Source organism: Narcine bancroftii, chromosome 1 (assembly GCF_036971445.1).
Source record: "Narcine bancroftii isolate sNarBan1 chromosome 1, sNarBan1.hap1, whole genome shotgun sequence".
NCBI lineage: Eukaryota > Metazoa > Chordata > Chondrichthyes > Torpediniformes > Narcinidae > Narcine > Narcine bancroftii.
Genome location: NC_091469.1, coordinates 416,137,000 through 416,164,642, shown reverse-complemented (window position 1 = coordinate 416,164,642; position 27,643 = coordinate 416,137,000). Strand labels below are relative to the sequence as shown.

Genomic DNA, 27,643 nt, shown 5'->3' with positions numbered 1-27,643 from the left:
GCGGTCTTCTTCAAAGGAGGTTGCTGCCCGCCGAACTGTGAGGCGCCAAGATGCACGGTTTGAGGTGATATCAGCCCACTGGCGGTGGTCAATGTGGCAGGCACCAAGAGATTTCTTTAGGTAGTCCTTGTACCTCTTCTTTGGTATGTAGGTTTCTGTTATCTGTAAACCCACCAACATTCCTATTGGACAGATGATTTAGTTGTAGTTCTTACCTGGCTGGTTGTTTGGGCATCTCCTAGAGTCATCAGCCATGTTTTCAGTTAATCTTTTGCCCTCACACACCAGGGAGCATGGAATCCCAAAAGTTAAACCAAACGAACATGCATTATATCCTGCAGACATTTGGAGAAAAATCATCCTGTTATTCCAGCATACTGTCCATTGTTTCTAATGCATTATTTTCCATATTTCCTAACAATGTAGGAGGAGCCAATGGTCCATTTCAGTCTAGACCAAATCGCAAAACAATTCCATCAATCCCATTCTCAATTTTAGTAACCCTCATACACACGGCCAATAACATCTCCCTCTGTCCCCTGGCATTCACCTACCCAAGGACAACTTACAGCAACCAATTGACATGACATATACACCTCCTTTGAATGTGGGAGGAAAAAAGCTGCAGGGAGATTGTACAACTGCTGCATGGACTGCACTGGTGGTCATAATCTAACATGGATGGCTGAGATTTTGAGACAGTTGCAATTCCTGCAGTGTCAATGTGCCACCCATGGTCTTCCAGTTTCCTGATTTTGTTACAGCAGGAAATCTAGAAAACTTGATGGAAATTTGGGGCCAGAACCAGGAAATATATTTCCTTCTCATCATAAAATGTCCTTGAAATTTTTCAATAAGTAAAAATTGTACCACAACTTCCTTTAATTCTATTCAATCATCAATGAGTTGATGTGATTCTTCAATTGATGATCAAATGTTCTTGCCTGTAATTGAATTACAAGATAGAGAAAGATACCTAGACTTCAGACATTGTACATTGTTTGCTGTAGGAATGGACATATTATTTCAGATTTTGATTTTGAAAGTGAATATGAATAAAACAATGGCAGCAGTTCACAAAACACACTGAAGGTTATATTTAGATTGAAAGCACTCAGGGTTTTACTGCCAAATCTGAAATTTAGATGTAGTAATGGGCCCATAGCAAAAAAAATAGTCCATCAAATTCTGAACATCTTATCTTCTTCTCCTAGTCATAATTATTCTGAGACTGATTTGAGTTTTCTAGCAAAATGTTTGTGGTGGCAACAAAGGTATCAGCATAATTATATTATCTAGGGTAAAGAAATCAGTGCACAGAGATAAACAAGTTTCAAGGCTTATCTGGTTTCTCCACTTGTAATAAGTGCAAGTTTCTTCAAAATATTCATTATTTCATAGAATTCACACAAAGGATATTAGAAATGATATAGTTTGATTGATTTGTGCTGTATGTGTTCTGATTTGATATCTATAAGATATTTTCCAGATCTTTTCTTTAATGGAATTGTCTTTAATTCATTTATTTGCTCCAAGATCTTTCAGTATGCAAAATTTATACAGGCAGAACCTGACTTATATGGGGTTCAGTTCCAGGACTCTTATCATAAGTTGAAAGAATACTGCACTCCACCTTTTTATTTTATTTAAACGCTGAAAACCTTTATTCAAAATTCAAAATCCATTTACATTGAAAAAAAATTACTGCAATGTACACAGCTGAAAGTACATGGAGCTTGAAGAGTGTATGAAACATTGCACTAAAATTAATTGTTGGATGGAAATGCTAAAGGGACAGCCCAGGGCGTCGAGAGCTTGGATGCACAGGCAGCCAGGAGCTCAAATGTGTGGGTGGCCGGGGAGAAGACCCTCATTTGGGAGCTAGGATGTGCGGACAGTCTGGACGTTGGGGGTTCAGATGCACGGGCGGCCAGGGAGAGGACCCATGGTCAAGACCTCAAATGTGCGGCATCCTGGGCATCGGGAGCTTGGATGCACGAGCGGCCTGAGCATCAGGAGCTTGCATGCATAGACAGTCGGGGAGAGCATCACATTTCACAAGTGCGGGGAAATATCAAAAAATCAAAAATACAGATTCTGACTTTCATAACTTTGAAATATCGCAAGTTGATGTCTATCTTTGTACCAGGTTTCTTGAGATAAAGTCCATATTGGGTAAAATAGATCAGGAGTCTGCTGAATGAAAATTTAACAGACATGAAAGCTCCATTGCCATACCAATAAACTCCCTTTGAAATTTAGAACAGCATTTTATTTCCATATGTTTAATTTGCTAATTGATTGAGATTTATATTTACAATGTTATCAGTCATAATATCATCTCACAAAGGAATCTAAATGTGGAAAAATACCACTAATTAGAATGTAAATAATTTTGGAATTAAAGCAAAGAACGGTAGTTTGAAGTAAGTGGAGATTTGGAGAGAGCAATACAATGAAATATATGGTAAGTGGCCCTTTATCAAACATACCACATTCAATTAGGCCAGAAATTGGATAGTCTTGGTGCAGTGAAACCACTAGTGCATATATATTTGCATGCCATATTGTGACAGATTATGTTGTGTTTGTATTGTACATAGATATGTTTTTGGGAGATAAAGTGTGGCAGGTTTTTTTTAGTGTGGTCACATACAAACACTTCAAAACAGATCTCATTTAAATACTGGAGTTCTGCTCAAGCTAGATAGTCAGGCTCTGAATACCTTTGCAAAAGCTTTGACGAGTGCCCAAGGGACTTCACTAATGGAATGTTGTTTTGAAAAGCCACAGATGAAAGAGATTGGAGGAGTAGTTCGGAGCCACAGTCTTTTTAAGTGGAGGTTGCTGTTCTAAGAGGGTCATGTGGTTTTTCAAGCAGAGAGAGTAAAACAGGCTTTTTCTCAGAGAGAGAGAGAGATCAGTTCTGCAGGGCTACAGTTAGCAGCAGCACCTTGGACTAGAACAGGACACACTGGAAATCTTGTGGAAAAACTCTATTTGGAAGATGGGTTTTGAGTGCTTAGTTCAGCCTGGTCAAAGCCCTTGTGCTTCATACAAGAGGAGAGGTCTGGCTGCCTAATGTGTCACTTGAAATAAGAGAAACAAAAAGGAACTCTGTGGTGACCTGAAAGAAAGAGGTTATTGTCACATTTGTGGCCCGAAATGTGAAGTTAATAAAACATTAAACACAACTTTTATCAGGTAAGCTTCTCCCAGTGGCTTTATTCTCCGGTTTCCTTTGTTCTCCTCCTTGTGTTCTTATCTCTCTCTCATACCACGTGACTTCCGGTACATCTCATACATATTCATTATCATGACATCCCTCCTTTAATCAGAAATAAACTTTACCTTCACTTACCAATATCCCTCGGAAACATACAAACATCGTAACTAATGGTAATGCTATAACTCAACTACATAAAATTTACTTCCTACAGCACTCATACATGCACTTTATGATATAAGATTAAAATACTGTCCCAAAGTTCTTATTAAAACTATGGCACAAAGTCTTCGTATCGTTTGGGCACTTTCCGGTTTCGTTTCGGCCTGCCTGCGATATTGTCGTCGCTTCTCGGTTGTTCACTCTCGGCGTCAGAAATACTGCTCGCCACGCCTTCAGGTGTTTCTGGCGCTCTAGTCACTTCATCAGGAGTGCTGGTAACTGCCTCTGGAACATCATCAGGTCTCTCAGTTTCAGCATCTCGTATTGGCCTTTCAACCTCTTCGCTCGATGTATCTCTGGACTGGTACCTTTTTACACCTGAGACATTTCTCTTATACAGTACTCCAGTCAGAGACTTGACTGTCACCGTACTGCCACTTCTGGATACAACAGTATAGGGTTGATGGTAATAAGGTGTGTCTAGCTTACCACCAGTTTCATGCCTCACTAGAACATTATCTTCTGGCATGATGTCTGAATACTTGGCTCCACGTTTCGAATCTGTGTACAGCTTTGCTGCACCTTTTCAGCATCGTGGTCCTTCATCTCCTGGTCGTCTCGGATTTCCTTTATTTCTGGCATTTTTGTGTGGATTTTTCTCCCAAAAAATGCTTCTGCAGGACTTTTTCCAGTGGTTGCATGAGGCGTTGCTCGATAGACAGCCACATAAGATAGCAATGCTTCTCGCCAATTTTGTCCTTCTGCGAGTGCAATCCTCAATCGTTTTTCAATGGACTGATTTTGTCTCTCTACTTCTCCATTGGCTTGCGGCCATTTCGGAGTTACTTTATGATGGTGGATACCTGTGGTCCTCATGTATTCCGCAAATGTCTCTGAAATGAATTGTGGACCATTGTCAGAGTATAATGTAACAGGTAATCCATATCTTGCGAATATCTCTGCTAATGCTTGTATTGTTTTTTCAGTGGTTGTGGATTTCAACACCACGTACTCATAGTATCTACCGTAGTAATCTATCACTACCATAATTGATTCACCCGTCGGTAAAGGTCCAAGAAAATCAACAGCTACGTCGATCCATGGTCCTGTCGGAAGTTGCGTACTCCGGATCGGTTCTGGCGGATTACTCCTACTTGTGATTTGACATCCATAACAAGTTTTAACAAATTTCTCGGCGTCTTTATCACAACTTGGCCACCATACCTTGGTCCTGAGGTTTTGCTTGGTACCAACAATACCTAGGTGTCCTTCATGCGCTAAGGATACGATCTTCGGTCTCAATCTTTGTGGAATCACCAATCTGCAACCTCTCAATACACACTGTCCGATGCAACAAAGTTCGTCTCTAATGGGAATGTAAGCCTTGTGAGTACACATGTCCCATTGTCCACTCTGTATGCATTCTCTTACTTCCTTGAGTTCTGGATCACGTTCGGATTCTCTCTCGACTTCCTTCGTAGTCACAGCTTTCGGTGTCGACTGAATAGCTATGAAGCGTACAAAGCTCTCTGTTTCTGTTCCCAATTCTGACTTGGATTGTGGACCTCCATCCTTCACCAATCTGGACAGCGGATCTGCAATGTTTGCTTTCCCTGCAATGTGGATTACTTTATATTTGTAGGGTTGTAGTCTGAGTACCCATCTCTCTATTCTGGCACATGGTTTGGATCTAGGTGCATAGATCACCTCTAATGGCTTATGATCTGTGATGAGTTCAAATTCAATGCCGTATAAATATGCATGGAACCTCTCACAGGCCCATACAAGTCCAAGTGCTTCGTTCTCTGTCTGAGAGTATCTTCTTTCCACATTTGATAACGATCTGCTGGCATAGGCAATGATTCTTGGTCCTCCATCATGCATCTGGACCAACACTGCTCCTAAACCAACTGGGCTGGCATCCGCTATGACTTTGGTTGATGCCGCCGGATCATAATATCCAAGAGGTTTTGCATCTGTCAGGCTTTGCTTCAGCGCTGTGAACGCTTTCTTCTGCTCAGATCCAAAATGAAATGGTACACCTTTCCTGGTTAATTTCCTTAGTGGTTCTGCCACTGTAGCGAAATTAGGAATGAACTTTGCACAAAAATTGACCAATCCCAGGAAACTCCTCACCTCTGTTGCGTTCTGAGGTGCACGTGCCTCTTCAATAGCTTTCACCTTGGTCTCTGCAGGGTTTAGTCCTTTCCGTGTAAGTCTGTGTCCCATGAAGTCCATTTCTGACACACCGAACTGGCACTCGTTTCCGTTCACGGTAAGGCCTGCCTCCTGTAGTCTAGATAGTACACGCCTCAACCGTTTGTCATGCTCTTCCTTCGTTGGTGCATGGACTATGATGTCATCAGAAATATTGGCAACTCCAGGAATGCCTTGAATCACTCGATGGATTTCATACTGGTAGACCTCAGAAGCTGCATTAATTCCAAATGATAGTCTCTTGTAACGATACAATCCACAGTGAGTCACAAATGTTGTCACATCTCGGGAACCTGGATCCAGCTCTAATTGATGATAGCCCCATTTCAGATCAATTTTTGAGAATACCTTGCTGGTAGTTAGCTCTTGAAGTATTTCTTCCACTGTTGGTATAGGGTGTCGTTCTCTAATTATAGCTTCATTGGCCATTCTCATGTCAACACATAGTCTTATGTCACCCTTTGGTTTGGGCACAATCACTACGGGACTGACCCATTGTGTCGAATGTTCCACCGGTTCAATAATGTCTTGTTCGATCAATTCTTTAATTTTGGCTTCGACTTTCCTACGAAGTCCATACGGAGTTCGGCGCCTTGGTTGTGCCTTGGATTTGACCGTTTCATCTACCGCTAGCTTCAATTGTCGACCTTTCAGCTTTCCTACTCCTTGGAAGACTGCGGGGAATTCTTGCTTCATATCCTCGTATGACTGAATTGAATTGACACAAGCTCCAATATGAAGTATTGCCAGGTCTTGCGCTGTGCTTCTACTCAACAATGGTTCTCCCCTCTCTTCTATGACCATAAACTCTGCTTCGGTGTACTTATCTCCAGCTTCAACAGTTGCAGTAAAACATCCAATGGTCTGCAATGGCTTGGTTGCTGTGTATGGATACAGTTTCTTGGAACACTTCTTTGAGGTACAGATGATCTTTTTCCTTTTCAACTTCTCCCATAAATGTCGATCAATCACATTACTGTCACTGCCTGAGTCTACAATGACCTGCACTGTCACTCCACCAATGATCACTGGGACTTTCTCATGATGTACTTCATTCAACGTAAATTGGTAACAACTCTTCCTCCTGGGTATCATCATCGTCACCATCTATCTGGCGAATGGTATCTTTCTTTCCAGGATACTTTCTTTTCCCCCAGGCTTTGCCTTTGAAAGTTGTACTCTTCCTCTTCTGGTCTGCATTGGACTTGCTTTTGCACTTCTTTGCAAAGTAGTCCTTACCTCCACACTTTCTGCAAACTTTGCCTTTGGCCGGGCAATATGGGTCTTTTCCAAAGTGACCTCGGTTTCCACATCGATAACACTCCACGTCATGTGTTGATGCATATCTTGGCTGGTTATGGCGATGTGAGAGCCTCTTAATTTGCTGGCTTGAGTTGTCTTTCAGGGTCATGGTATGAAATTGCCCTTCAACAGCTTCTAATGCAGCAGCAATGGTTAAAGCATCGGTGAGTTCCAACTCACTCCCTCTTTCCAGTAGACGTCTTCTGAGTTTATCTGATCTGCAGTGCTGTACGACTTGATCCAATAATTGGTTGTCCAAATCAGCTGGCATGTAATTGCATCCAATAGCTAGCTGGCGTAGTCTCGTCACGTACTGAGCAATTGTCTGGCCATCTTCTTGTCTCGTTCTCCGAAACAAATGGCGTTGAAATGTAGCATTTGGTGTCACTACATAGTGTGCATTTAATGCATCTACCGCTTTCTGGTACTCATCCTTTCTTCCAGTTTTCAAAAGTGTTTTAAATATTTCCCGAACTGAGGGTCCTGCAGTGAAAAGAAGTAACGCCCTCCTCTGCGCTTTTTGTTCAACCGTACCGGTATCTAGAAATAGGCCACGACTGTCGGCGTAGGATTCAAATTCTTCCAGCCATGCCTTCCACTTCACACTTACAGTGGTTGCATCACCAGTCGGGTCAAAATGAGCAATTCCACTATGTGTTAGAAAGTTACTGTTTGCACCAGCCATGAGGAAATATTCAAGCCCCAAAAGTACTGAGTCACAGAGAAAATTCTTATCACCTTGAAGTTGTCTGTAATCCTCTGTAATCTTGTTTAGTCTTTATTTTCTTCAAGCCTCTTTCATCCTCGTCGTCAATGACACATTTGTGGCCCGAAATGTGAAGTTAATAAAACATTAAACACAACTTTTATCAGGTAAGCTTCTCCCAGTGGCTTTATTCTCCGGTTTCCTTTGTTCTCCTCCTTGTGTTCTTATCTCTCTCTCATACCACGTGACTTCCGGTACATCTCATACATATTCATTATCATGACAGTTATCGTCTGGAAAACCCTGATGGGGCAAGTTTCTTCAGCAAGACACTGACGTGGCTGATTTAAAGGGATCAGTTTGTGTCAAGGAACAACAAATCTCTCTTTGAAAACCAACAAGAACCTTCCAGAGCGGTAACCATTTACCTTTCAAGCCCCAAAGCCTGGTGAACTTCATAAATGTAAAATTCTGTGCACGGTATAAGAATTGCCTGCAACCAGTAAACTTGGAGGAATGAGAAGTGAAATTGGACTGTGAATCAAAGAACCTTTCTGAACTTTCACACACATGACATACACGTGCACTTAGAATGAGAAGGGAATTAAGTTAGGTTAGTTAAGTTAATAGTAATAAGATAAAGTTTGATCCTGTTTTCATCTTTAAAGATAATTTAAAAGCAACTTTTTAGTAACCATTTGTCATTGTGAATATCTATTGCTGCTGGGTTTTGGGGTCCTCTGATCTTGTAAATATGTAACTGTTATGACCTTTCCTGGTTGACCCTGCTCTCACTGGCCGGCTTGTGACTCCTCCCCTTTCTTCCCTATAAAGGGTATCATGCCACAAGCCTGCTCCCAGTTTGAGTCCAGGTCAGTGTGAGTGACCAACACAGGGATGTTGTCTATCTCTTGTAATCAAAGGCCTTCTGTCTCCAAACTTCAGTCTTTATGTAATTGATCATGCATCACTGGGTCTCCACCTTCCTCATTATTATGAGAAATCGATTTCACATCACCTGTGGCTTAGTTAACTGCAGCATACTTGATTCTCTGGATTCCAATCCCTCTCCGAAGATATGTGCATAAAGTTCTTGGGCACAGATCTCCAATATATTGCTGAGAGACTGCTATACAATGCTGTCTTTTGGATGCAACTTCAAACTGAAGATCCACCTGGTCTCTCAGGCAGATGAAAAAGGTTCTGTAGCACTTCTTCACAAAATAGGTGTTAAATTCTGGTGTCTGACCTTTACTTCTCCCTCAATCATTTCTAAAAAGGTTAATGTGGTCATTATCACATTGCTTTTGGTAGGAGGTTGTGCAGAAAATTTCTACTGCTTCCTGCCATTTCACACTTTAAAAGTATTTCATTGCCAATACTGTAAGCCACTTGGAAACATTGAGAAAGGGATGTGAAGAACTCTATATGAATGTGGCTTTCGTTCTTCATCATTCTCATGGTCTTGTAATAACAGGGTTGTCATATGCTTTGATTTGATTGGTGATTATCAGATGGTTAAGTAACGAAAAGGCCACAATCCTTTGAACTCACTGTATGGCAGAAATAGAGCCTCCCCACCCCCCACCCCCACACACTCTGCACCATGTTGGTCTAAATCATAATACTGTACTTCATTAAAATTTACTTCGCAAGAGCCAAAAAGGTACAATCAATCTCTCAGATTCATAAACTTGTAGTAAAAAATCACGTGTTGCTCCTGTGACACCTCAAAGGCTCAGTTAGAAAGTCTTGAAAATGGCAGCAAATACATTTCCACATTTATTTAATTATGGGATGTGGGCATTAATGAGCATTAATTATCCATCCCTCATTATCCCTGAACTGAGGGGGCAAATAATGTAAACTACATTCAGCCGAATAATTCATTTCCCATGAAAAGATCTGATTGGTGCCTTACTTTCAATTATTAAGGTGGTAAAACAATAGATATTATTTAATTTATCAGTGGGTGTTTTAAGGCACCAGAGATTTTGATATGTCACCAAAGACTCTTGTAAATTTCTATTTGTGTACTGTGGAGAGCATTCTGATTGGTTGCATTACTGTCTGGTGTGGAGGTTCCAATGTTCAGGACAAGAAAAAAATGAGAGAGTTTTGAACTCAGCCAGAGACATCACGGACACCAGTCTTCTCTCCATTGAGGACATCTACAAGAGGCGATCTTAAGAAAGCAGCCTCTATCCTCAAGGGCCCTCACCACCCAGGCCAAGCCCTCTTCACTCTGCTACCATTGGGAAAGAGGACAGGACCCTGAAGACGAACAGTTTCTTCCCCTCTGCCATCAGATTTTTGAATGGACAATGGACCACAGATATGATGACTTCACTTTATCTTAATTTTGCACTAATTTATTTATTTTTAAATGTAATTTTATTCCAATATTTGTAGTGTAATGCTGCTGGAAAACAATGATTTTTGTGACATGTTTATGTCAATAAATTCTGATTCTGATTCTGAGTCAGTATCCACATGTATCCATTATTTTGATAAAGCATCTGGCAAAAGAGACTACTCCTTGCAAGGAGTTGAGAAACAGAGATGAAACACAAAAGTCTGCAGATGTTGTGATTGTAATAAAAGCCTTTTGTCTCACTGACAAAAGGCAAAGGAGGAAAAACCCAACACCCAACCCCAACCAACCAATTTTCCCCTGAAACCGCTGCAATCGTGTCTGCCTGTCCCGCATCGGACTTGTCAGCCACAAACGAGCCTGCAGCTGACGTGGACATTTTTACCCCCTCCATAAATCTTCATCCGCGAAGCCAAGCCAAAGAAGAATAAAAGCACAGAAATGCTGGAGGAACTTGGCAGTTTGCAGCCTCCATAGAAGGTAAAGATATATACTGTAACTGACGTTTTGGGCCTGAGCACTTCTTCAAGGAATGAATAAATGCACAGGCAGGTGCCCAAATAAAAATGCTGGGGAGAAGGGAAGAAAGGTAAGGGGAGGAGTACAGGTCAATGGACAAAAGGTGACAATTGGACATGAATAGGAGGACAGGAGAGGAAAGGTGAGAATTGATTTGGTGAATGTAGAGCTAAAGAAAAAGAGAGGGAGAAGGAAAGAAAGAGAGAGACAAAGCTAAAGGAAAGGAGAAATAGGGACAGATATGGAGGGGGTGTGGGGGTTGGCTAATGGAAACCGGAGAAGTTGACGTTAATGCCATCTGGTTTGAAGCTGCCCAGATGGAATATGAGGTGGTGTTCCAATTTCTGGGTGGTCTCAGTCTGGCAGTGCATGTGATCATGAACACTCATCCTGGCTCCAGCGGCCTACAGAAATGAGCTTCCTGGTGGCTGGCAGGTCTGAGCTTCCATCACAAACTCTCATGCTGGCTCCTCTTGCCCTCCCTTTCCCCAACCCACCCCTTCCTCCCTTGGATCTCCATCTCCTGGTCCATTCCATCTTCCCTCTGCTGACAACTTCCACCCTACTGACCCCCATTCCAACCCCTGCCTAGTATTTACCATCCCCTCTGACCTTCCCCTCTTGGAGACAGAATGCTCTGACTTCAGTGGAGGCCTCATCTCTGTCCCCCTTCATCCACATCTTCTGCACACGTTACAATGCCATTGGCTCTGTCTCTGAGCCTACTTCAACAACCAGGATTATCTGCCCACCTCCAAAAAAAAACTGCAGATCTCTTCTCCCTCCTTAAACTTTCTTCCTCCTCCTGGAGAACGCATTCCAGTCTCTGCCTGCTCTTGAGCTTTACATTTCTAACTGCCACTGAGACATCAACCACATTGACTTTACCACTCCCCTCACTCATTCTAATTTCACCCCATTGGAATGCTTTGCCCTCCATTCTCTCCACACTAATCCCAGCCTCATCATCAACCCCACAGAAAAGGATGGCAGTATTGTAGTCTATCTGGCCAAAGCCAGACAACAATTCTCAGACAGCTCCCCAAAACCACTGTACACACACTATCTCTGAACTCATCACTTTCAGTCATCCCCCAGCATGCTCTCCAACCTCATTGTTTCCCAACCCTGCACTGCCCATTTCTACTTCTTACCAAGACTCATAAACCCAATTGTCCCACCTGAACCATCATTTCTGTATGCTCCTGTGATAGTACAGACCTATCACCAATGTATATAGTTACAGTATCTAGAGTGTAATGACTGTGCTTACAGCGATTGGCTGAGAGCTTAGCCACGCCTACTGTCTGGGCCTTAAAGGGTTGTGTCCCTAGCCAGGTCGGATCATTCTGGACTAGTCGGCCACCTGTGAAGACCTCCTGTCTTTTGCTCATAAAAGCCTTGGTTTGGATCAACAAGCCTTTGGTTCTTTCGACGAGCTGTATAATTTTATTAGCAAAAATAATTTTTTTAAAAAAGGGGTGGAGTGTCTGACTCGGCCAGAAAAACTTGACATTGACCCACAGTCAGCTACAGCCTTCAAAGCCTTTAAGTTCTGGCTGATGAACTTTGAAAACTTTCTAAGGCTCATTGAGATGGAGGAGGATAACCAGCGTCTAACAGCATTGCCGTCTATGGTGTCCTTGAGAGTCTACAAGAACATCCAGGATGAGACCACTTACACCGCAGCCATAAAGGTACTTGAAGAACTGTACAATCAACCAATGAACAGAGTTCATGCCTGGCTCGTGCTTGTGTCAAGGAAGCAACAGCCCGGCGAGTCCAGAAGGGCATATTTACAAGTAATAAAGGTGTTGGGCAAGGACTGTAACTGTGTGGACAAAACTGCTGCCGAGATCACAAACAATCTCATCCGGGATGTCTATGTGGCCGGGCTCCGATCGAACAAAGTGAGGCTGCGCTTGCTCGAACAAGGGGTAGAAAAACTAGAGGACGTGGCCCGGATTGCAATCACAATGGAGGATGCAGCCTTAAAGTCAAACGAGCTCTCTAGGGACTGGACCCCACGTTCTGATGTGAGTAGAGTGCCCTTCTACCCTACCACCCCCCGAGATACTGACGGCCTGTCGGCTGCTGCTACACTGCCCCCTGCAAACCCAAAATGTTATTTCTGCGGGAGGGACAAGCACAGCAGGTCCCAGTGCCCAGCAAGAAAAGCCAGGTGCCAGAAGTGCCTTAAAAACGGCCACTTTGCTGCAGTCTGTAGGTCTAAAATGGCCACCGGCAAACACAGTGCCTCGTGTGAAGCCCAACTGCCACTATCCCATTCAAACTCTTCTTCCCCAGAGCTCTCGTCCAATGAGAGTGAGGGCTCCCCTGCACGGCAATGCCTGACGTCACGGAGACGGCGAACCCGGAAGGGGCAGCCCACCCTAGCAACCATGATGTTGGCCTGCCTCTTGCCCCTGTGCGGAACACTCGACCCGGCCTCGGTCCTGACTGTAGAGCCCGCTATTGCCACGGCCACGACCACCCCCAGAGACGACGCTACCGCTGCTCGCTCCCCTGCTGCCGCTGCTCACGCCGCTGCCGGTGCGGCCACCACTACCGACTGGGGACCCGCCGCGGCCAACCAGGTACTCGCCCTAGCATCCATCGCTGACGACCGCTGGGGCCCGACTGCCGCGACCGACGACCTACCCACCACCAACCGCGAGCAATAACCCCCACTACTTACCATTCATCCGCCGACGCCGCCACAACAGCACCTCTGGGAGTACCTCCAACCTGCTCTTCCAGCACTGACTGCGCCTATGACATCATCCCGTTGCATGACGTCAACACGCGGAACTCCCCTGTCAACAGGATCAGTGGCTGCTTCTATAACACCAAATCAGCAATGCTCTCATCCCCTCACTAAAGCAATGGATCTGATTAAAGTGCATGGACACTACACCATTTGCTTATTTGACTCTGGGTCAACTTACAGTTTTATCCGGCCAGATCTGACCCTCCGTTGTGGACTTGACATTATCCCCACTACGCAGAGGATCTCATTAGTGACGAGGTCACACTCGACTGGGATAAAGGGGTATTGCATCACCATGCTGGAAGTACAGGGCGTAATGGTCACCCACTTCAAATTATTCATCCTTCCCCAATTGTGCGCCCCAGTGTTGCTGGGATTAGACTTTCAGTGTCAGTTTCGAACGGTGTCCCTACACTTTGGGGGACCCCACGCCCCCCTCTCGGTCTGCCATCGCTCCACCCCCGAAGCACCCGAGCAACCCGCCCCTGTGCCCCAGGGCCACTCTTGTGGCCTTTCCACACTCCGAATTGCCCCTCCTGCACTCTTCGCAAACCTCACCCCTGGCTGGAAACCTGTGGCCACCAAAAATCGGCAATATAGTTACGAAAACAGGCAATTCATTAGGAGTGAGGTGCTTAGATTGCTGGATGAGGGCATCATCGAACCCAGTTCAAGTCCCTGGAGAGCCCAGGTGGTGGTTGTCAAGAACGGGGAAAAGCTACGGATGGTGGTCGACTATAGCCAGACCATTAACTGCTTCACGCTCCTGGATGCGTACCCCCTGCCACACATCACGGATGTGGTGAACCAGATCGCCCAATACCGCATATTCTCCACCATTGACCTATGTTCGGCCTATCACCTCTCCCGATCCGCTGTGAGGAGTGACCATTCACGGCCTTCGAAGCGAATGGGTGGCTGCATCAATTTCTCAGGGTATCATTCGGGGTCATGAATGGTGTCGCGGTCTTCCAGCAGGAAATGGACCGGATGGTGGACCAGAATGGGCTAACCGCTACCTTCCTGTATCTGGACAATGTCACCATCTGCGGCCACGACTCGCAGGACCACGACGCCAACCTAGACAAATTTCTTCAAACTGCCGGTCGGCTGAACCTGACCTACAATTTTGACAAGTGTGTCTTCCGGACCACACGACTTGCGATTCTAAGTTGCATGGTGGAGAACGGGGTAGTGATGCCAGACCCTGACTGCATACGTCCCCTAACGGACTTACCCCCCCCCCCCCCACCCCCATACCCAGAAAGCGCTCAAACACTGCCTGGGCTTTTTCTCATATTACGCCCAATGGGTTCCACACTATGTCGACAAGGCGCGTCCTCTTATCAAGACCACCTCCTTTCCCCCCTCGACCGAAGCCAGAGGGGCTTTCGATTGAATCAAATCCGACATCGCCGCTGCAACGCTGCACGCGATTGATGAGTCTGTCCCGTTTCAAGTCGAGAGCGATGCATCCGACTTCACCCTGGCAGCCACCTTGAACCAGGCCGGTTGGCCTGTAGCCTTCTTCTCCAGAACCCTCCAGGGTCCAGAGAGTAGACACTCCTCGGTCGAGAAGGAGGCCCAGGCCATAGTTGAAGCGGTGCATCGTTGGAGACATTACCTCGCTGGGAGGCGCTTTACACTATTGACTGATCAACGCGCAGTCTCCTTCATGTTCAGCAACACCCAGCGAGGTAAGATAAAAAACGACAAAATCGCCAGATGGAGAATCGAACTCTCCACCTTTAACTATGACATCCTGTGCCGGCCTGGTAAGCTCAACGACCTGCCTGACGCACTCTCCAGGGGGACGTGCGCCAGCGTACAGATGGACAGACTACAGAAACTCCATGAGGAGCTCTGTCATCCAGGGGTCACTAGGTTTTCCCACTTAGTGAAGGCGCGCAACCTACCCTACACAGTCGAGGAGATTCGCTCCCGAGCCTGTTCGGTGTGCGCTGAATGCAAGCCCCACTTCTTCCGTCCGGGGAACTCCCATGTTATCAAAGCCACCCGCCCCTTCGAGCGTCTTAGCGTAGACTTTAAGGGGCCCCTATCTTCGACCAACCGTAATAACTACATCCTTACGGCCATCGATGAGTACTCCCGCTTCCCATTCGCTGTGCCCTGCCCAGATACCACCGCCTCCTCAGTGATACAGGCCCTTCACAGTATCTTCGCCATTTTCGGGTACCCCAATTCCATCCACAGTGATAGGGGTTCTTCATTCATGCAATAGTACCTTCTGGAGTGTGGTATCGCTTCAAGCAGGACCACCAGCTAAAACCCACGCGGTAACGGCCAGGTCGAGAGGGAGAATGCCACCATCTGGAGAGCGGTTACACTGGCTCTCCGGTCTAAAGGTCTCCCCACCTCTCACTGGCAGGAGGTTCTCACTAGTGCCTTACACTCCATCCGCTCCCTCCTATGTACCACAACAAATGCCACCCCCCACGAAAGGATGTTCCTTTTCCCAAGGAAATCCGAATCAGGAACCACTGTACCGGCATGGCTCACCGTCCCTGGCCCCGTCCTTTTGCGATGCCACGTCTGGCACTCAAAGAACGACCCCTTGGTCGACCGAGTGACTCTAGTCCACGCGAACCCACATTACGCCTACATTGAGTTCCCAGACGGGCGGGAGGACACTGTTTTGGTGTAGGACCTAGCTCAAGATGCGGTAGGCCCAGCAACCCCCCCAACCCAACCTTCCCCAACTCTTTATTCCCCAAGCCCCGTGCCAGAACAGAAGGATCAACAACACCCCAACGACCCGGGCCACCCTGCCGACAACATGGCTAGGGAATTGAGTGAAGGAGCGGTTGCACCCGACGAGCCTGCTGGCGACATCACTCCAGCGACCCCAATCCCGGCACCACGGCGGTACGCCGGATGGTCAGACCCCCTGACCGCTACAGTCCTTAACCTACCCCTTCCATTCATTCTCTCCCTCATTTTTTTTTCCTTCCCTTCTCCCTCTTCAGCCCTTCCACCCCAGGGTCAGTTCTCCAAGAAGGGGTGAATGTGATAGTACAGACCTATCACCAATGTATATAGTTACAGTATCTAGAGTGTAATGACTGTGCTTACAGCGATTGGCTGAGAGCTTAGCCACGCCTACTGTCTGGGCCTTAAAGGGTTGTGTCCCTAGCCAGGTTGGATCATTCCGGACTGGTCGGCCACCTGTGAAGTCTCCTGTCTTTTCCTAATAAAAGCCTTGGTTTGGATTAACAAGTCTTTGGTTCTTTCAATGAGCTCTACAGCTCCTACGCCAACAAACTGCTATCCACTTACTTCGACTCTGTTTTGTCCCCCCAGTTCAGTCCCTCCCCATCTACTTCCAGGATACTTCACATGCCCTCCATCACTTCAACAACTTCCAGTTCCCTGAAGTCAACCACCCCATCTTTACCATAGACATCCAATCACTATGAACCTCCATCCCTCATACTGAAGGCCTCAAAACCTTTTATTTCTTTCTCGACAATAGGCCCAACCAGTCTCCTGCCACCACCACCTTCCTCTGGTTTGCAAAACCAGAGGTTGGCACTGAACAAAGAAATGGCAGATGAACTAAATTTGTATTTTATGTCAATTTTCACTGTGGAAGACATCAGTGACATTCCAGAAATTGGAGAGTGTCGGGCAGAAGTGAGTGTAGTCACTATTTCTATGATGAAGGAGGTTGGGAAATTGAGTTGGCCAAAAGTGGATAAGTCACCTGGATCAGACAGACTACACCTCAGGGTTCTGAAAGAGGTGACTGTAGTACTTGTGAATGCATTAGTGGTGATCTTTCCGGAATCATTAGAGTTGAAAATGGTTCCAGAGGACTCGAAAATTCCAAATGTCTTTCCATTCTTTAAGTGCAGACAGGCAAATAGTGATAGCCAGGAGCATATGTGGCAGGAAAGAAGACGCCACTACCACTTTAGATTGATGCCAGCTCTGGAAACTGATAAATCCCTGTGTTAGTGGGCCGACTCCTTGTGCTGCTGTGGAGGGTGAAATGGCTATCAGGTGCTGCAATAGGGCTGGATCTGTGGAAATGGAATTTCTCCTCCATTTCTGTGCCACAATGATTAGGCTTCAAAGTCTGTGCAAGGCCCCATGTCAGCATTAGACTCCTCCATGATGCTTTCCAATGCGCATTGGTTTTCAAGCAGACCAGCAAATATTTAATTGAAGAAATTCTGGGGAACTCACCAGGCCTCACAGTGTCCATAGGAGGTAACGATATATTATCGATGTTTCGGCCCTGAGCCTGACCTTGAAACATTGGTTATATATCTTTACCTCCGATGGACATTGCGAGATCTGACGAGTTCCTCCAGCTTTTCAACAATCACAGCGTCTGCAGACTTGTGTTTCAAATATTTCATTTTGTACACACTCTTTCGCCATCTGTTTTAGCTTCCTCATCTGAGTCCTATGCAACCTCACCTTCTAGGGAGACAGTTCCTGTGTTATCCTTTCCCCCAGCCCTGCTCACAGGCTAAACATGACCAGACACATTATCGGTAATATCAGTGTCCAGAAATTCCTTGGGACTAATCCAAAAATAATATATTTGTAAACCTAGAGTATTGCAATATCAAGCCCAATCCTAGTGCCCGAGTGAAATTGGATCCCAAACTTCCCATCAGGAATTTCCTTTGGCTTTGCAACTCTTGTCTAGTGATATCAGGAGTGGTGTAATGTGCAACGTTCAGTTGCAGTAAGATCGTCAATTTAGTCATCTAAAAATGACAGTTCTTATGCAGTGATAGAAAACAGATTTTAATAACACTTCCCTTGAAACTGTATCTTTTTAAAGGGCCAAAACTTCATACATTATTTGTCCTCATTGCAATCTGAGACCTACTGCAACCTCAAAAACAGCCTCACAAATCTGGAAATATTTTGCCCATGGAGATCAGAGCCAGCGTCACTCTTAGCTTTTCATCCTCAAGATAATATCGGACTGTTGCTTCTGATCTCTGTTGCAGCTTTTACAGTTGTTGTTCACTGTTGCATGAAGGAGTTCACCGAAGCTTCACACTTCATATCCCTTTCCTTAATTCATGGGAAAGGACAAAGCAAGCATTGTGCTTGGTTTGCAGGTTTCCTGAAAGCTGACCCAAGGAGAAATTGTATCAATATCACCTTGAAGAGAGCCCCTTGCCATCATCCTGTCAGAAGTGCAAGTTGAACTTTGGAGGGACTCTCATACACACTGCATAGGAAGATGCCTCTTGAAAGCACTGATCTTCAGTAGTTGTCAAAATCCCATAAAGGAAAATCTAAGAGATTCCACAGGTGTAGTAAGAGTGAAAGGATAGTCAGAGAGAGAATTTTTCCCCTTAAAGGTTTTCTTGGGCATCTTCACATGGACCCATAGGAGGCGGGTGAGATTTTCAATAACTATTTCTCATCAGTCTTTACTGTAAAGAAGATTATGAAAGCTAAGGATTGATGCATATGATATCATGGAACAAACACAAATTTCCAGGGAGAAGGTGCCGGTGGCTTGGAGCACATTAAGATGGAGCCAAACTAAATACATTTATAGATGAAGTACATCCTCAGACCCTGTGGGAAGTTAGGGATGAAGTTGCAGAGATATTTGCACCATCTTTAGCCACAGGTAAAGTTCTGGAAAGCTGGAGGTCAATGTTATTTTAAAATGGCAGCAAGGACAAGCCAGGTTGATGAGCTCAATGTCAGTAGTGAAAAATTTGCTGGAGGAGAGTCTGAGGGATAGCATCTACCAGTATTTAGATAGGTAGGGATATAATTAGAACAGGAGTCTCCAAAGTGGTCAATATTGGCCCCTGGGACTATCCAAGGGGTCGATAAATGCCTGGGGGGTTCTGTATGCTAGAATAATGAAATTAAAATTATAAAATTTTTCTTTATTTTTCCTGATCAGTGAATGATTATACCTTCAGTATAATAATTTTATGATGTCTTTGAGGCCTCTGAGTGTCAACTGATGCAATCTGAATTAATCAATTGTAATAGTTTTATAATGAAATATTATCTATTTTAGTTTTGGGATTAGATTAGTTTTAGGGGGAGGATGGGTCAATAAGGGTTTTAGTTTTTATTTGTAGTAGGTAGTTTTTAGATTTTAGTTTTTTCTTATATATAGTTTCAACATATATTTGTTAACATTCTATTATATTATTTTGGTATATTATTGTCAATTATTTGGTCTTTTATATGTTGATTAAATAAAATAGTTAAAAAAAAGATAAATGCCTGGAGGTCGATAAATGCTGGGGGGGGGGGGGGTGGAATTGATTGAACTTTTGCAGTCGAAAGCAAGGGCGTATCTATGGAAAATAGTGCCTATGGCAGTGGTGGCCAACCTCTCGAGAGAGCTGGCCTTGGTGTGTTCCATGTTGTATTTTAATAAATTGAGAACAAATGGAAGGATGAGGGAGGGTGGATGGAGCAGAGAAGAAAGAGGTGTGCGTTCTTTGTTTGTTGGGGATTGGCAGTACTGAACAGGGGCACCACCGCCCCCCTGACATTTAAAGAATTTCATGCCTGGGGGACGATGAGGGATCAAGGATTCCATGAAAGAGTCGATGGTCTAACAGGTTTGGGGACCCCTGAGTTAGAACATCACATTGTGATATCGGTGGGGCCACATTTGGAGTTTTGCGTGCTGCTTTGCTTGCCCTGCTATAAGAGTGATGTCACTGAGGTGGTGAATAGGAGCAGTGGGGTGGGGGTTTGCAGCAACGTTAGTCAAACTGGAGGGGTTGAGTTGTGGGGAATTTTTTTTTCCGTGGAGCGCAAGGGACTGAGGAAGTATGCAGATTTTAGATTTATTGTCAGAGTACATACATGACAAGAGAAACTTGTCCGTGAACTACTCTTTGCAGACGATGCCGCTTTAGTTGCCCATTCAGAGCCAGCTCTTCAGCGCTTGACGTCCTGCTTTGCGGAAACTGCCAAAATGTTTGGCCTGGAAGTCAGCCTGAAGAAAACTGAGGTCCTCCATCAGCCAGCTCCCCACCATGACTACCAGCCCCCCCACATCTCCATCGGGCACACAAAACTCAAAACGGTCAACCAGTTTACCTATCTCGGCTGCACCATTTCATCAGATGCAAGGATCGACAATGAGATAGACAACAGACTCGCCAAGGCAAATAGCGCCTTTGGAAGACTACACAAAAGAGTCTGGAAAAACAACCAACTGAAAAACCTCACAAAGATAAGCGTATACAGAGCCGTTGTCATACCCACACTCCTGTTCGGCTCCGAATCATGGGTCCTCTACCGGCACCACCTACGGCTCCTAGAACGCTTCCACCAGCGTTGTCTCCGCTCCATCCTCAACATCCATTGGAGCGCTCACACCCCTAACGTCGAGGTACTCGAGATGGCAGAGGTCGACAGCATCGAGTCCACGCTGCTGAAGATCCAGCTGCGCTGGATGGGTCACGTCTCCAGAATGGAGGACCATCGCCTTCCCAAGATCGTATTATATGGCGAGCTCTCCACTGGCCACCGTGACAGAGGTGCACCAAAGAAAAGGTACAAGGACTGCCTAAAGAAATCTCTTGGTGCCTGCCACATTGACCACCGCCAGTGGGCTGATAACGCCTCAAACCGTGCATCTTGGCGCCTCACAGTTTGGCGGGCAGCAGCCTCCTTTGAAGAAGACCGCAGAGCCCACCTCACTGACAAAAGGCAAAGGAGGAAAAACCCAACACCCAACCCCAACCAACCAATTTTCCCTTGCAACCGCTGCAATCGTGTCTGCCTGTCCCGCATCGGACTGGCCAGCCACAAACGAGCCCGCAGCTGATGTGGACTTTTTACCCCCTCCATAAATCTTCGTCCGCGAAGTCAAGCCAAAGGGGATACATGACATCACATACAGCCCTGAGTTTCCTTTTTTCTGCAGCCATGGCAGAATTACCACTAATTGGTAGTGCAAAAAATAAAAAAATGTACCCAGCAGAAAACATGTAAACAGAACTGTAAACAGATAATGAATGTAAACAAACTGACTGTGAAATACAAAGAGATCAAAAAGAAAATCAATAAACTGCGCAAGTAAGAGTCCTTGTGCTGCAATAGATCTGGATCTGTGGAAATGGAATTTCTGGATCACTGAGTTTGTCGTTGAGGAGTTTGATGGTGGAGGGGTAGCAGCTGTTCCTGAACCTGGTGGCGTGAGTCTTGTGGCACCTATACCTTTTTCCTGATGGCATCAGTGAGAACAGAGCGTGTGTTGGGTGGTGAAGGTCTTTGATGACGCTGCTGCTCTCCGACAACAGCATTCTCTGTAGATGTTCTCAATGGTGGGGAGGGTTTTGCCTGTGATGTTGTGGGCTGTGTCCACTACCTTTTGGAGGATTTTACTTTCAGGGGTATTGGTGTTTCCATTCCAGACCATGATGCATCCGATCAGCACACTTTCCACCACATCTCTCTCGAAATTTGCCAGGGTTTCTGGTGTCATACCAAACCTCCGCAAACTCCTGAGGAAGTAGAGGTGCTGACATGGTTTCTTTATGATACCATTTGTGTGTTGGGTCCAGGAAAGATCCTCCGAGATAGTGACTCCCAAGAATTTAAATTTGCTCACCCTCTCCACCTCTGATCCCCCAATGATCACTGGATTTCCTTTCTTGAAATCAAAACTCAGCCTCTTAGTGTTGGTGACATTGGGTGCAAGGCAGTTGTTGATGCACCATTCAGCTGGGTTTTCAATCTCCATTCTGTGTGCTGACTCATACCTTCCTTTATTCCACCCCCCACTACTGTAGTATCGTCGGCAAATTCGTAGGTGGTGTTATTGTCACACTGAGCCACACACGCGTTGAAGTAAAGTGAGTAGAGCAGGGGGCTAAGAACACAGCCCTCAGATTCATTTTCCTGAAGGCAGGAGAGGGTGAATTATAAGGGGGTATGAATGAGGTGACTGATCGCATTCTTTTCTCCAGAGCAGAAGACTCTAAAACTAGAGAGCATAAGTTTAGGGTGAGGGGGGGGGGGGGGAACAATTTAAAGGGACCTGAGGGGTAACATTTTCACATAGAGAGTGGTGAATATATGGAACAAGCTGCCAGAACAAACTGTAGAGGCAGGTAAAATTATTATGTTAAAAATATATTTGAGCAGGTATATGGATAGGAAAGGATTAAAGAGATTTGGGCCAAATGGGTCTTGCTTAGATGGGAAGATGGTAAGCATGGATGAGTTGGACTGAATATCTCTATTATTCCATGATTTTAACCCCGTAGAAGCTCTATGCCACTCCAACTCCCTCTCCCAGCACTCCCCAGCAGCTAGCATTGTGGTCTGTCACTTTAAGAGTTAGCTTTAGAAACCACACCTGTTGTGCAAAATACCAATAACAGTGAGAACCTGTAATAGACCATTAGATTATATGGCATTGAATCTGACACAGGGAAACCTGACAATAAACCTTGCAAGTGAAGATCTCGCGTTTCATGGGACTCTCACGAACAGCAATAGGATGATGCACAATGCTGCTTTAATGGCCATTAAAGGCTTGTAAAGTGATTTCTAGTGTTCATGCAGTAAACTAACCTTGAACTCTACTAATTTTCTAAACTGGTGACTAGGAGCATGAAATCAAGTGTCAGTGTGTCTCTATCTTCACTCTGATTGGCACAATTATGGGAAGAGAAAGCATCCTGGTGAAGTAGTGGCTGCAGGAAGTGGGAGGAAAAGAGGATCATGATCACATAATCTTGCCATTCTGTCTACTGAATAGAAGTTGATGTAGGACCTGATTAAGCATTCTGCTGATGAGCACCATCCAACATTGATCCTACTTCATGGGTCTAGTGTGAACAGCCACCAATAGTCCAGTAGTTTTCTGTCCCTACCTCCAAGTATGTGCTAGATCCCCAAGAAAGAGGGATCTATATTGTGAATGCTATCTGCCATAGTTGACCATCACAGTTTGTGCAAACCTTGAGATGTAGGTGTGTGATTTTGGATGGGGTCAAATGTGTGAAGGTGTGGTGAAGCCACACCTTAGGTTTGTGTCCTGATTCACTTGTTGAGTGTGGGCGGGTCCGAGAAGTCTGGTGGTCTACTCCTGCTCCTCTTTTATTGTGTTCCCTTGTCTTCTCCAACTGCCTTTTGAATGATCACCTCTCTTCCTCTCTACCACTTCCACCAATATATCCAATGCAGTGTTGAGCTTTAACAATGTCTGTATTCTCTTGGATGGTATCAAATTTATTTTGGTACTTACCAGCAGGGGGACCCCTCCCACAATCTTCTGCTGCCACTCTCTTCTTTGGGAGACCTTGGCTGATTTTAAGCAGTGGAGGCTAATTTGAATTGGATGCTGAAAGGAAATTGGAGCCCAGTGATAAGATAACCTCATGTAACAGAGATGCTCACACGAATGAGCCATTGAAATCATGATAATTAATACATTGCACAAATTCCATCTATTGTCTGCACCCAATCAAACAAACAGATCTGCTTTAGGTACTGCCCATTTTAGCCCCCACTAGTCAATAATTAGGGAAGCATTCAAGTCCTGAGGCAACTTTATTATTCTCTTTATGCCAGGATTGAATTGAAAAGAATGGCTGCAAAGAGTTAGCATTGAGTTATTCCCTGATAACTTACTCTGAATCTGTCAAATCTTATCTTATTCTCAGTAGGTGGCATTGTTTTACGATTATACGCGAGAATGTTGAAAATATTTCAGCTGGTGGATGGATAATCTTATAAAGGTAAGATAACTTTTAAACTCCAAGAAAAAAACCTCTCCTGATGTGTAAAGTTCATATTATCAAAGTCATCTTCTCAGGGATAGTCAGCATGGTTTTGTAAGAGGCTGGTTGCGTCTCACAAGCCTAATTGAGTTTTTCAAGGAGGTGACAAAAGAAATTGAGGGAGCTAAGGCAGTGGGTGTGGTTTATGTGAATTTTAGAAGAGAATTCGATGAGGTTCCCCCATGGTAGGCTCATTCAGAAAGTCATCGCAGAGATCTGTTCTGGGACCCCTGCTCTTTGTGATTTTTATATAAATGACTTGGATGAACAAGTGGAGGGGTGGAAAGAAAAAGTTTGAAAACCACTGTTTTAATCATACCTAATTGACTTGTTATGTGCACAGTTTCATAACTCCAAAAGAAATGGGCCAATGACCATTTTGCTCAAGCAAAATATTTCAGTAACAATTGGGTCTAGACCAGTCGTTCTCAATCTTCCCTTCCCACTCAAATACCATCTTAAGGAATCCATTACTAATTACAGAGCACTGATGGCATAGGGAATACTTAAAGTGGTATGTGAATGGAAAGTAAAAATGTTGAAAACCTCTGAGTTAGAATCTGTTGTAATCTTAGATAGTTTTCTTCACTGTCGCCTATAAACTCATGTTGCTGCTACCAAAATTGGTGGTAAAGTGAACAGTGAAGGTTATCTAAAATTGCAACAGCCTCTGGATCAACTTAAAAAAAAAGAATGGCACATGGAATTTAACTCAACAGTGAGAAGTGTTGCATTTTGGTGAGTTAAACCATGTGACGAACCCAGATGACCCTAAAACCCAGCAGCAATAGATATTCACCAAGACAAATGGTTACTTAAACAAAACTTGCTTTTAATTGTCTTTAAACATGAAAACAGGATCAGACTTTAACTTATTACTATTAACTTAACTAACCTAACTTAACTTCCTTCTAATTCTAAGCACACGTGTATGTAATGTATGTGTAAGTTCTTTAATTCACAGTCCAGCCTCACTTCACATTTCTCCAAGTTCACTGATTACAGGAAATTCTTATACCCTGCACAAAATTTAACATTTATGAAGTTCTCCAGGCTTTGGGGCTTGAAAGGTAAATGATTACCGCTCTGGAAGGTTCTTGTTGGATTTCAGAAAGAAATTTGTTGTTCCTTGACACAAACTGATCCCTTTAAATCAGCTACATCAGTGTCTTGTGAAGAAACTTGCCCCATCAGGGTTTTCCAGATGATAACCTCTTTCTTTCAGGTCACCAGAGAGTTCCTTTTTGTTTCTCTTATTTCAAGTGACACATTAGGCAGCCAGTCCTCTCCTTTTGTATGAAGCACAAGGGCTTTGACCAGGCTGAACTAAGCACTCAAAACTCATCTTCCAAATTGAGTTTTTCAACAAGTTTTCCAGCTTGTCCTGTTCTAGTCCCAGGTGCTGCTGCTGAACTGCAGCACTGCAGAACTGAATTCTCTCTGTCTCTCTGTCTCTATCTCCCCCCCCCTCTCTCTCTCAGAGAAAACCCTGCTTGCAAAACCACCTGACCCTCTTAGAACAGCAATCTCCACCCACACAGACTGTGGCTCCAAACCTAATCCTCCAAGTTCTTTCATCTGTTGCTTTGTAAAACAGCAATCCATTAGTGAAGTCCCTTGGGCACTCCGCAAAGCTTTTGCAAAGGTATTTGGAGCTGGCCTGTGTAGCTTGAGCAGAGCTCTAGTGTTTTAAATGAGATCTGTTTTGAAGTGTTTGTATGTGACCTACACTAAAAATAAACCTGCCACAATTTATCTCCCAAAATTATATCTATATACAATATAAAACATAACATATTCTGTCACAACCAGGGCAGGACTTACTCGGTAAATGGTAGGATCCAAGACAGTGTTGAAGAAAACAGAGGGTGCTTAGAGTATAGTTACATAATTCTCTGAAAGTGGCAACATAGGTAGATTTGGCAGTAATTATGGCATTTGGTATGCTTACCTTCATCAGACGTGGCATTGAGTACAAATGTTGGAATGTCATGTTACAAATGTACAAAACAATGGTGAGATAACACTTGGAATGTAGTGTATCATTCTGATTGCGTAGCTATAAGAAGGCTGCTACTAAGCTGAAAAGAATGGAGAAAATATTCATAAGGATGTTACTGGGCCTTTCTCTCTCTCTCTCTCTCTCTCTCTCTCTCTCTCTCTCTCTCTCTCGTGTATGAATTGAGGTGACCTTATAGAGGTTTATAACATCACGAGGTGAATTGTGATAGACTTTTTTTTTCCAGGGAAAGGGAGTCTTAAAATAGAGATCATAGGTCTAAGGAGAGATGGGTAAGATTTGAAAAGGATTTGGGGACCAACTTTTTCAGGTAGAGTGTGGTGTGTGTATATGGATTGATCTGTCAGAAAAAGCTGTAGGAGTGAGTACAATTATGACTTTTAAAAGAATTATAAATGAATACATGAATAGGAAAGGTTTAGAGAGATATGGGCAGAATGCAAGCACATAGGACTAGTTCAGGTGAACTACCTAGTCTATGGACGAGTTGAGCCACAGGGCCTGTTTCCTTGCTGTATAACTCAATAATTCCAGTGGGTGTTTATCTTTGTTCTTGAAAGTGAAGCTTCTCTTGTTATACATGTGAGGATATGGAGGAGTGATATTGAAGTAGTAATGATTAGACAATTATGTCCATTTCCATTTTTGTCTGTCTGGGAATACAACATATACATCGTAGATTATTATTTCTGTGTTCTACACAATGGAATTACATTGGAAAGGTAAGTACAAACCAGTTTTGGATACTTTCTGCAAGGCCACATGATCTATGATTTTCCTTCTGGTTCTCCCTTGCATTCAAGACTGCAGCACATAAATACATGATCATGCACAGATTTTGCCAATGGTTAGATGCCACATTCATACTGTTCATTGGCACAAGTGTGGCCTATGGATAGTGTGGGCTAGTCATGCAACAGTAGGTTTTCACAAGACATGTCAGGCTGGCTTCCATGTGCCTGAACAAGTCCCAGCCCAGGGGATCAAGAGCTGGGAACTGGATTCAGGTAGGGACACTTAACTGGGTCAACCAACTCACTAGTTGTAGAACGATGTAAAATGGGCAGACAACTCACTATTCCTATTTTTATACTCCTTCACAAAGTTCCCATCGGATCCAGTCTTTCAGTGTTAACAAAATAAACACTTCCAAGTATCATTTGTTAAACTTTTGGCCCAATCTTTACACAAGCTATAATGAGAAAACAACTTGATAACAGATATAAGCTGCATTGAGGAAACTTTCTCAATATTGCAGTCTCCTGTCTGAAAATGCATTTACAACATGTTTCCAAGGTAATAACCCCCACACCTTTAATATTTATTATCATCATAAAACTTTTTACAGTAATGACACAGCTGTTGGAACCACATCATCTGCAATTATTATTCATTACTCAATTACTGAGTGCCATTTAACAATTTAATATGTTGGAAAAATCTTTCTCTTCTGAATAAACTATTTTTTTAATTCTACGATGCATTATCACTGGAAGCATTATAAAATGCATTAGTACATACCACTGCAGTTAGTTTCTACTATCATGCAGTTAACTTGTGATGAGATATCCT

The 27,643-nt window shown here is 44.2% G+C and overlaps 1 long non-coding RNA gene across 1 annotated transcript; it reads right to left on the bottom strand.

The window, feature by feature from the left end:
* Nucleotides 1–223: 223 nt before the first annotated feature.
* Nucleotides 224–27,643, bottom strand: LOC138753318 (uncharacterized). The gene is made up of 3 exons (XR_011351102.1): nucleotides 27,593–27,643; nucleotides 23,517–23,612; nucleotides 224–335 (listed from the first exon to the last, which is right to left on the bottom strand). It is a non-coding gene; the product is annotated as an uncharacterized lncRNA (long non-coding RNA).